Source organism: Triticum urartu, chromosome 4A (genome assembly GCF_056163025.1).
Source record: "Triticum urartu cultivar PI428250 chromosome 4A, HENAU_Tu73, whole genome shotgun sequence".
In the NCBI taxonomy this organism is placed as follows: domain Eukaryota; kingdom Viridiplantae; phylum Streptophyta; class Magnoliopsida; order Poales; family Poaceae; genus Triticum; species Triticum urartu.
In genome coordinates this window covers 601,647,981-601,660,620 of record NC_141876.1, presented here as the reverse complement: position 1 = coordinate 601,660,620, position 12,640 = coordinate 601,647,981, and the positions used below count along the sequence as shown (strand labels likewise).

General features: G+C 42.2%; 1 pseudogene; it reads left to right on the top strand.

The window, feature by feature from the left end:
- The window catches only part of LOC125554971 (uncharacterized), a 39,114-nt pseudogene extending 27,356 nt beyond the window's left edge, over positions 1–11,758 (top strand).
- Positions 11,759–12,640: the final 882 nt, after the last annotated feature.

Genomic DNA, 12,640 nt, shown 5'->3' with positions numbered 1-12,640 from the left:
TTCAATATCGTTACCGGCAAGTCTCTTTACTCGTTCCGTAACACATCATCCCGTGATCAACTCCTTGATCACATTGTGCACATTATGATGATGTCCTACCGAGTGGGCCCAGAGATACCTCTCCGTTTACAGGGAGTGACAAATCCCAGTCTCGATTCGTGCCAACCCAATAGACACTTTCGGAGATACCTGTAGTGTACCTTTATAGCCACCCAGTTACGTTGTGACATTTGGCACACCCAAAGCACTCCTACGGTATCCGGGAGTTGCACAATCTCATGGTCTAAGGAAATGATACTTGACATTAGAAAAGCTTTAGCATACGAACTACATGATCTTGTGCTAGGCTTATGATTGGGTCTTGTCCATCACATCATTCTCCTAATGATGTGATCCCGTTATCAACGACATCCAATGTCCATGGTCAGGAAACCGTAACCATCTATTGATCAACGAGCTAGTCAACTAGAGGCTTACTAGGGACATGGTGTTGTCTATGTATCCACACATGTATCTGAGTTTCCTATCAATACAATTATAGCATGGATAATAAACGATTATCATGAACAAGGAAATATAATAATAATCAATTTATTATTGCCTCTAGGGCATATTTCCAACAGTCTCCCACTTGCACTAGAGTCAATAATCTAGTTCACATCGCCATGTGATTAACACTCACAGGTCACATCGCCATGTGACTAACACCCAAGAGTTTACTAGAGTTTGATCATGTTGCTTGTGAGAGAGGTTTTAGTCAACGGGTCTGAACCTTTCAGATCCGTGTGTGCTTTACAAAACTCTATGTCATCTCCTAGATGTAGCTACCACGTTCTATTTGGAGCTATTCCAAATAACTGTTCTACTATACGAATCCAGTTTACTACTCAGAATAATCTGGATTAGTGTCAAAGTTTGCATCGGCGTAACCCTTTACGACGAACTCTTTTACCACCTCCATAATTGAGAAAATTCCTTAGTCCACTAGTTACTAAGGATAACTTTAACCACTGTCCTGTGATCCGTTCTTGGATCACTCTTGTACCCCTTGACTGACTCATGGCAAGGCACACTTCAGGTGCGGCACACAGCATAGCATACTGTAGAGCCTATGTCTTAAGCATACGGGATGACCTTCGTCCTTTCTCTCTATTCTGCCGTGGTCGAGCTTTAAGTCTTAACTTCATACCTTACAACTCAGGCAAGAACTCCTTCTTTGACTGATCCATCTTGAACACCTTCAAGATCATGTCAAGGTATGTGCTCATTTGAAAGTACCATTAAGCGTTTTGATCTATCCTTATAGATCTTGATGCTCAATCCTCAAGTAGCTTAATCCAGGTTTTCCATTGAAAACACTTTCCAAATAACCCTATATGCTTTCCAGAAATTCTACGTCATTTCCGATCAACAATATGTTAAAACATATACTCATCAGAAATTCTATAGTGCTCCCACTCACTTCTTCGGAAACACAAGTTTCTCATAAACTTTGTATAAACCCAAAATCTTTGATCATCTCATCAAAGCATACATTCCAACTCCGAGATGCTTACTCCAGTCCTCAGAAGGATTGCTGGAGCTTTGCATACTTATTAGCATCTTTCAGGATTGACAAAACCTTCCGGTTGTATCACATACAACCTTTCCTTAAGAAAATCGTCGAGGAAAAAATGTTTTGACATCCTATCTGCAAGATTTCATAAATAATGCAGTAATCGCTAATATAATTCCAACAGACTCTTAGCATCGCTACGAGTGAGAAAGTCTCACCGTAGTCAACTCCTTGAACTTGTCAGAAAAACATCTTAACGACAAGTCGAGATTTCTTAATGGTGACATTTACCATCATTGTACGTCTTCCTTTTAAAATCCATCTGCACTCAATAGCCTTACGACCATCGAGCCATTCTGCCAAAGTCTACACTTTGTTTTCATACATGGATCCTCTCTCGGATTTTATGGCCTCAAGCCATTTATCAGAATCCAGGCCCACCATCGCTTCTCCATAGCTCGTAGGTTCATTGTTGTCTAGCAACATGACTTCGAAGACAGGATTACGTACCACTCTGAAGTAGTACGCATCCTTGTCATCCCACGAGGTTTGGGAGTGACTTGATCCGAAGTCTCATGATCAATATCATAAGCTTCCACTTCAATTGGTGTAGGTGCCATAGGAACAACTCTTTGTGCCCTGCTATACACTAGTTGAAGTGACGGTTCAATAACCTCATCAAGTCTCCACCATCCTCCCACTCAATTCTTTCGAGAGAAACTTTTCTCAATAAAGGACCCGATTCTAGAAACAATTGCTTTCGGATCTGAGACAGGAGGTATACCCAACTGTTTTTGGGTTGTCCTATGAAGATGCATTTATCCGCTTTGGGTTCGAGCTTATCGGCCTGAAACTTTTTCACATAAGCGTCGCAGCCCCAAACTTTTAAGAAATGACAGCTTAGGTTTCTCTAAACCATAGTTCATACCGTGTCATATCATCGGAATTACGTGGTGCCCTATTTAAAGTGAATGTGGTTGTCTTTAATGCCTAACCCATAAACTATTGTGGTAATTCGATAAGAGACATCATGGTATGCATCATATCTAATAGGGTGCAGTTATGATGTTCGGACACACCATCACACTATGGTGTTCCAGGCTGTATTAGTTGTGAAACAATTTCCACAATGTCTTAATTCTGTGCCAAACTCGTAATTTAGATATTCATCTCTATGATCATATCATAGATATTTTATCCTCTTGTCACGACGATCTTTCAACTTCACACTGAAATTACTTGAACCTTTCAATAATTCAGACTCGTGATTCATCAAGTAAACGTACTCAACATCTACTCAAACCATCTGTGAAGAAAGAACATAACGATATCCACTACATGCCTCAGCACTCATTGGACTGCACACATCAAAATGTATTACTTCCAACAATTTTCTTTCTAGTTCCATTTTACTGAAACCGAGGCTTTCAGTCATCTCGCCCATGTGGTATGATTTGCATGCCTCAAGTGATTCAAAATCAAGTGAGTCCAAACGGTCCATTTGCATGGAGTTTCTTCATGCATACACATCAATAGACATGGTTCGCATGTCTCAAAATTTTCAAAAATGAGTGAGTCCAATGATCCATCAACATGGAGCTTCTTCATGCGTTTTATACCGATATGACTTAAGTGGCAGTGCCACAAGTAGGTGGTACTATCATTACTATCTTTTGGCATGAACATGTGTATCACTACGATCGAGATTCAATAAACCATTCATTTTAGGTGTAAGACCATTGAAGGTATTATTCAAATAAACAGAGTAACCATTATTCTCCTTAAATGAATAACCATATTGCGACAGACATAATCCAATCATGTCTATGCTCAACACAAACACCAATCTCGATGGTAGAAGGAGCGTACGATATTTGATTATATCAACATTGGAAACACTTCCAACACATATCGTCAGCTCACCTTTAGCTAGTCTCCGTTTATTTCGTAGCTTTTATTTCGAGTTACTAACACTTAGCAACCGAACCGGTATCTAATACCCTGGTGCTACTAGGAGTACTAGTAAAGTACACATCAACACAATGTATATCCAATATACTTCTATCGACCTTGCCAGCCTTCTAATCTACCAAGTATCTAGGGTAATTCTGCTCCAGTGGTTGTTCCCCTTATTACAGAAGCACTTAGTCTCGGGTTTGGGTTCAACCTTGGGTTTCTTCACTAGAGCAGCAGCTGAATTGTCGTTTCGTGAAGTATCCCTTTGTTCCCTTGCCCTTCTTGAAACTAGTGGTTCTACTAACCATCAACGATTGATGCTCCCTTTTGATTTCTACTTTCGCGGAGTCAAACATCGCGAATATCTCAAGGATCATCATATATGTCCCTGGCATATCATAGTTCATCACAAAGATCTAGCAGCTTGGTGGTAATGACTTCGGAGAAACATCACTATCTCATCTGGAAGATCAACTCCCACTTGATTCAAGCGATTGTTGTACTCAGACAATCTGAGCACAAGCACAACAATTGAGCTTTTCTCCTTAGTTTGCAGGTTTAAGAAAATCGTCGGAGGTCTTATACCTCTTGACGTGGGCACGAGCCTGAAATTCCAATTTTAGCCCTCAAAACATCTCATATATTTCGCGACGTTTCAAAAACGTTTTCGGTGCCTTAATTCTAAACCGTTTAACTGAACTATCACGCAGTTATCAAAATGTGTATGTCAGATGTTCGCAACATCCACAGACGACGTTCGAGGTTCAGCACACTGAGCGGTGCATTAAGGACATAAGCCTTCTATGATGCAATGAGGACAATCCTCAGTTTACGGACCTAGTCCACATAATAGCTACTATCAACTTTCAACTAATTTTTCTCTAGGAACATATCTAAACAGTAGAACTGAAACGCGAGCTACGACATAATTTGCAAAGACCTTTGTTCAGGATAATTAAGTTCATCTTATGAACTCCCACTTAGATAGACATCCCTCTAGTCATCTAAGTGATTACATGATCCGAGTCAACTAGGCCGTGTCCGATCATCACGTGAGACGGACTAGCCAACGTCGGTGAACATCTTCATGTTGATCGTATCTTCTATACGACTCATGCTCGACCTTTCGGTCTTCTGTGTTCTGAGGCCATGTCTGTACATGCTAGGCTCGTCAAGTTAACCCTAAGTGTTTTGCTGTGTTCCGAGGCCATGTCTGTACATGCTAGGCTCGTCAACACCCGTTGTATGTGAACGTAAGGATCCATCACACCCGATCATCACGGCGTGCTTAGAAACGACGAACTGTAGCAACGGTGCACAGTTAGGGGAGAACACTTCTTGAAATTTTAATGAGGGATCATCTTATTTACTACCGCCGTTCTAAGCAAATAAGATGCATAAACATGATAAACATCACATGCAATCAAATAGTGACATGATATGGCCATCATCACTTTGCTCCTTTTGATCTCCATCTTCGGGACTCCATGATCATCATCGTCACCGGCATGACACCATGATCTCCATCATCATGATCTCCATCATCGTGTCTTCTTGAAGTTGTCACGTCATCTATTACTTCTACTACTACAGCTAACGGTTAAGAATAAAGTAAAGTAATTACATGACGTTTATGTTGACTCACAGGTCATAAATAAATTAAGACAACTCCTATGGCTCCTGCCGGTTGTCATACTCATCGACATGCAAGTCGTGATTCCTATTACAAGAACATGATCAATCTCATACATCACATATATCATTCATCACATCCTTTTGGCCATATCACATCACATAGCATACCCTGCAAAAACAAGTTAGACGTCCTCTAATTGTTGTTTGCATGTTTTACGTGGCTGCTATGGGTTTCTAGCAAGAACGTTTCTTACCTACGCAAAACCACAACGTGATATGCCAATTGCTATTTACCCTTCATAAGGACCCTGTTCATCGAATCCGATCCGACTAAAGTGGTAGAGACAGACACCCGCCAGCCACCTTATGCAACTAGTGCATGTTTGTCGGTGGAACCGGTCTCACGTAAGAGTACGTGTAAGGTTGGTCCGGGCCGCTTCATCCCACAATACCGTAGAATCAAGATAAGACTAGTAACGGCAAGCATATTGAACAAAATCAACGCCCACAACTACTTTGTGTTCTACTCATGCATAGAATCTACGCAATAGACCTAGCTCATGATGCCACTGTTGGGGAACGTAGCAGAAATTCAAAATTTTCCTACGTGTCACCAAGATCTATCTATGGAGAGACCAGCAACGAGGGGAAGGAGAGTGCATCTACATACCCTTGTAGATCGCTAAGCGGAAGCGTTCAAGTGAACGGGGTTGATGGAGTCGTACTCGTCGTGATTCAAATCACCGATGATCCTAGCGCCGAACGGACGGCACCTCCGCGTTCAACACACGTACGGAGCAGCGACGTCTCCTCCTTCTTGATCCAGCAAGGGGGAAGGAGAGGTTGATGGAGATCCAGCAGCACGACGGCGTGGTGGAAGTAGCGGGATTCCAACAGGGCTTCGCTAAGCGCTGCGGGAGGAGGGAGATGTGTCACAGGAGGGAGAGGGAGGCGCCAGGCCTTAGGTCTTGTTGCTCCTCCTTTTCCCCACTATATATAGGGCCAAGGGAGAGGGGGGAGGCGCAGCCCTTGCCCCTTCCTCCAAGGAAGGGTGCGGCCAAGGGGGGGAGGAGTCCATCCTCCCTAAGGCACCTCGGAGGTGCCTTCCCCCTTTAGGACTCTCCCCTTTTTATCTTCTCTTGGCGCATGGGCCTCTTGGGGCTGGTGCCCTTGGCCCATATAGGCCAAGGCGCACCCCCTACAGCCCATGTGCCCCCCCGGGGCAGGTGGCCCCACCCGGTGGACCCCCGGGACCCTTCCGGTGGTCCCGGTACAATACTGGTGACCCCGAAACTTGTCCCGATGGCCGAAATAGCACTTCCTATATATAATTCTTTACCTCTGGACCATTCCGGAACTCCTCGTGACATCCGGGATCTCATCCGGGACTCCGAACAACTTTCGGGTTACCGCATACTAATATCTCTATAACCCTAGCGTCACCGAACCTTAAGTGTGTAGACCCTACGGGTTCGGGAGACATGCAGACATGACCGAGATGACTCTCCGGTCAATAACCAACAGCGGGATCTGGATACCCATGTTGGCTCCCACATGTTCCACGATGATCTCATCGGATGAACCACGATGTCAAGGACTTAATCAATCCCGTATACAATTCCCTTTGTCTAGCGGTACGATACTTGCCCGAGATTCGATCGTCGGTATCCCGATACCTTGTTCAATATCGTTACCGGCAAGTCTCTTTACTCGTTCCGTAACACATCATCCCGTGATCAACTCCTTGATCACATTGTGCACATTATGATGATGTCCTACCGAGTGGGCCCAGAGATACCTCTCCGTTTACAGGGAGTGACAAATCCCAGTCTCGATTCGTGCCAACCCAACAGACACTTTCGGAGATACCTGTAGTGTACCTTTATAGCCACCCAGTTACGTTGTGACATTTGGCACACCCAAAGCACTCCTACGGTATCCGGGAGTTGCACAATCTCATGGTCTAAGGAAATGATACTTGACATTAGAAAAGCTTTAGCATACGAACTACATGATCTTGTGCTAGGCTTATGATTGGGTCTTGTCCATCACATCATTCTCCTAATGATGTGATCCCGTTATCAACGACATCCAATGTCCATGGTCAGGAAACCGTAACCATCTATTGATCAATGAGCTAGTCAACTAGAGGCTTACTAGGGACATGGTGTTGTCTATGTATCCACACATGTATCTGAGTTTCCTATCAATACAATTATAGCATGGATAATAAACGATTATCATGAACAAGGAAATATAATAATAATCAATTTATTATTGCCTCTAGGGCATATTTCCAACATAAGTGATGTGCATTACTGAGAGGGCCCAGAGATACCTCTCCGACGATCGGAGTGACAAATCCTAATCTCAAAATACGTCAACCCAACATGTACCTTTGGAGACACCTGTAGAGTACCTTTATAATCACCCAGTTACGTTGTGACATTTGGTAGCACACAAAGTGTTCCTCCGGCACACGGGAGTTACATAATCTCATAGTCATAGGAACATGTATAAGTCATGAAGAAAGCAATAGCAACATACTAAACGATCGGATGCTAAGCTAATGGAATGGGTCATGTCAATCAAATCATTCAACTAATGATGTGATCCCGTTTAATCAAATGACAACTCTTTGTCAATGGTTAGGAAACATAACCATCTTTGATTAACGAGCTAGTCAAGTAGAGGCATACTAGTGACACTCTGTTTGTCTATATATTCACACATGTATTATGTTTCCGGTTAATACAATTCTAGCATGAATAATAAACTTTTATCATGATATAAGGAAATAAATAATAACTTTATTATTGCCTCTAGGGCATATTTCCTTCAGCCGCAAGGTGAGAATGGCGTTCTTGCGTTGCCTATGACATGCGTGCCGATGGAAGAACCCAGTGTTGGCGCCCCCTCCTTGAGCTTAAGCATGCGGGATCATTGTCGGGCGATTGTTCTTTCCAAAGAGCTTAATCCTAGCAGCTTCCTCTTTAACACTTTTCGTAGCCCATGCTCATGATCCGTAAGAATGCGCTTGTCCGCTGCCCCATCAAGCCTGAATATGATCTCATGAGCGATGAGGATTTGCATCTTGATGTTCCCGGTCCACCGCTCACTCCACCGTTGTAGGTTTTTGGCAGTGGCCCGGAGCTTCAAATCCAACACTTTGAACGGATTACCGGAAGATGGGACCGAGTGCCATGCCTCTGCCACGATGTCCAAAAACCCCTCTGCTTTTGGCCAGAACGCCTCGAACCGAAACCTCCTACCCATGTGGAGCGCAGCATCCAAGTCAAGTGAGAGTGGGCAGTGGTCGGATACTGCGGATCCAAGCGCCATAAGCAGACAGGACGGGTGCAAGTCCTCTCAGGAGTTTGTAGTGAACACGTGGTCGACCTTTTCCATGGTTGGCAGCCTTCTTTCATTGCTCCACGTGTACCGTCGTGCAAGCAAATACATCTCCTTACAGTGTACAACGAACTGATCTTACCAGTCCCAAAAATAAAAATCTTCGTGCAATAGGGTAACTGACATATTGACATATTCGAGAAATTACCAGCATGGTGAGCACACGTGAGAAAAGAAAGGTATCTTGGACAGAGGAATGCACATGAATCTCTAAAGGCTTCTACTAATTACTGACTTCTGACACCAACGACAAAGGAAGTGCGGCCATGAGCTTGGCCGTGAATCCGTGTGAAACTGGTCGTCAGATTTTTAAGATCGAAACAATGTATGTACTGCCTCGTGGGTATGGAATTGATTTGACTCAATATGGGTTGTCCGATCACATTAGATCCAACGGTGTGTTTAACCTGATAATTGGTATGCTATATAGTGTTATAGAAACTTGCCTTTTGTTTGGTACCACTCTCTACTTATTTTGCTATGTACGAATGACCACAATGGCTTTGAATTTTTGATACTTGTGACGTACATGCTCTGAAAGTGAGATCTTGGAGATGTTTTATTTGTAAAGTAGTTATCATTCTAAGGTTCATATTTTCTTAAAGAAGGAAACCCACTTTTGTGACTTCTCCTTTACTAGGAATAAAAAGGGTTATGGATTTGCCTCATGGAATTTAATGTGTATAATCCTCAGCTTGCCTGATAGTGCGAATTTGGTGTTCGTAAGCGGAAAATATACACCCTTGTCTGGAAAGGTGTGAATGGAACATCACTCTCTTTGAGTCAGATGCTTTGTGCTTGTGATGCGTACTAATGGTAATTGCTTATACTGCTAATTATCATTTTTTGTTGATACTTACAGTGAACGTAAGCGCATACTTACAGTGAACGTAAGCGCAGGTGATACTTGCTTCTCTAATATACGTGTGGAACCCTTGGACGACAATAATCACCTGTGTGGGTTCATGTACATCACCAGTTGACAATTTAATGGCCGTGATAATGTTACATGGAGCCTGTTCACGTAAGTGGAACTCGATGTGTTTCCCTCCAGCCTTCTCTGTTTTTCAATATATCTCTTATGTTACTTAAACTATTAGTTTGCCTTATTGTTTCTTGGCCTTTTATTTGGCAAATCCTCGGTTAATAACATTTTTATGGAAGATAGTATATTGATCTTCAGATAACCTAGAATTGCCCAAGTCTAATGCCAGTTAAAACACTCTTGTTATTTTTGTAGGTCTTGCACCGCTTGCTGCCTTTGGATATGTTATGGCAACACATCTTTCTCTTTATCCTGCAATTCTAATTCTACCTGTATGTGCCACAACCATTTTTTTTCATGTTCGATGGTATGTACATGCCATTTATCTGCATTGCTGATCTCCTAACTGTTAGTTTTTTAGGTTGTTCTTTTATTGGGTTATGGTCCAGATACCCCTCCAACTAAAGTATTTCTTCAAAAAGGCTCAAGTGCCAATAAACTTGACATGTCAGATAATGGAAAAAGCACTAGCCAAAAAGGTTTTGGACAATTCCCATGGAAACCAATACTCCACTTCATATTGTGGGTGTTTTATCTGGTCATGTTATGTGCTGTTCTTGAACAGCATTATTCTAAATAAAGTGGGTGGCCTTCCGGAGATGTTTGAAAAGTAAGATGTTCGACCATTTAATTCTTTTGTAGCCAAAAGTCATGTGAAAGACTGTAATATTTTCTGTTAAGACTTTGCCCATTCACGATGAATTTTAAAGGAGAAATGAATACATCTCTTATTTATGAATTCAATTTAATTTTGGATATTTGCATACTCTGATCAGCATTATTTCCTATCCTCTCCATTTCCCCAACATGTCAGCTTTGTTGTTTACTCAAAGTTGTCTTTTGTTGCAATTGACTGGCTTTTATCTGTTACCAAAATGCCTATTATCGACTTGTGTGCATTCCAATTGACTGGCTTTTATGTGTTACCAAATGCCTAGAATTGACCTGTGTGCATTGGTTTTGCAGGACATATGGTTTTATCCTTATAGTGAAGGATTTATCACCAAATATTGGCGTGTTGTGGTAAGTCTTAAGAAAGTGTAATTGGAAACCAAGTTAATTTGAATAATCTAATTCGTTTGAGGATTAATGCAGGTATTTCTTTGCCGAAGTCTTTGACTTCTTCAGAGAAGCTTCTTTCTTATAGTCTTTAATATGAACATCATTTTTATGGTGTTGCCATTGGCTATCTGTTTGAAGCATCGACCGTGCTTCCTTGCCTTTGTTTACACAACAATAATATTGTAGCAATGCTGAAATCTTATCCCTCAGTGAGTATATTTTACATGGTATTTCTGATGAATTTAACCCCTTGGCTGCATAAGGAAGGTTGACGTTTAGTTTAGTTTCGTGTTTTGCTCTCTTGTTTTTATTCCTAAATTCATGATGCTTATCTTGAAGGCTGGAGATTCAGCTCTATATCTGGGACTTCTAGGCCTATTCGCCAATGAATTAGCCAGTACCTAAAATGCCGGTTATCAATATTTTTGAATTAGTGTCTAATATCATAAGAAGTTATATAATGCTCTTTGACTTTCCATCCTGCAGAGATGCAATTCACCTTCTTCTTGTTTTTTGGATATATTGGAGTCTCTCTCCTTAGCCCTGTCATGCATAACCTATGGATCTGGAGGGTCGGTCTCTCTCTCTCTCTCTCTCTCTCTCTCTCTCTCTCTCTCTCTCTCTCTCTCTCTCTCCACACACACGCGCGCGCGCACACACACACATGTTGTGTAGTGTTACTAACATGAAAATATTGACAGGGTACTGGTAACGCAAATTTCTACTTCGCCACTGGTTTGACTTACACCTGCCTTCAGGTAACTATCCATCCCTCTGTGAGCACAATACTGAATGTTCCTTAGAATGCTGGCTGATTGTTCCTTGAGGTAGCAAACATCTCAGCTTAAATAGTCGTGTTTATTAACTTGCTTAGAATGCTGACTGATTGCATTATGTACAGTTTCTCTTACTTGACCTTTTGACATCTTTATTATACTACTTCCTTCTTCCGGAATTAGTTGACGCTCAAACTGAGGGAGTGTAATTTAACGTTTGTCTTAATTTTTTTGCAGACTGTGTTGGTCGTAGTCGTAGAGACTGTAAGTTCAATGATAAAGCATGATAGGCAAGTAAGGCTACTTATAAAAGCTTAGCATGATTCCTTCCTCAGAAGTTGAGCATGTCAGAAGATTCTTTTCTTCTTCCCCTATATACGATGCGACCAGTTCATCCTCGTCTGATTTTAGATGCATGTACTGGATAATGTTCCATATCATCATGCTCTATTGTACCTCCCACAGTTGTACAGATTGCTTAACCAAGATTAGAGAAAAAAATCTAGCTAGGGTTCTCCATGGAAACTAACTATAGTTTGTCAGGTACTGAATTTATTGCCTTGTCTGATCTGTATGAAATCGATTCCATGCGGGAAAATGCATAATACTATGTGCCTTTTTCTGAACTGCACCTAACAGTTTTTTTTGTAAGTTGCACCGTGTGAACTACATACAGATTGAAATGAATGAAGAAACACTAAAACATGCCATGATTCAGAAAAAAGTTACTCCTTTCTAGCCATATTAATTGTCGCTGATCAGATGGAGTAGAACATTTTATAATTCAGAATGAGTAAGTACTCCCTCATCTAAAAAGTCTTATATTAGTTGACACAGGGAGTACTTGTCAAGTGGCGGTACATGAATATTGGGGTGACCGGGTGAGAGATGAGAAATCCAACACGAAGGAGTACCCATGCACGCAAGGTTTCCATCCTATGATCCGGCTGAGCTGCGCGGCGGCCGCAGATCGAGATCAATGGTCGAGCTGTATTATCATGGGCTTGCAAATAATTACCCTTCACCGATCGTAGGTGGGTCTTCCGAAACCCTAGGCTCTGGCAGTCGCCGCAATGTTGGCGTGGCGATCGCTCCTCAGTCCTCAGCCGGTCGCACCCTCTCCTCTCCGGTCTCCGGCCTGCCCACCGCCATGCGAGCCACCCGACAGCCGTTCTTGCTGGCAAAAACCTGATCGGTTCA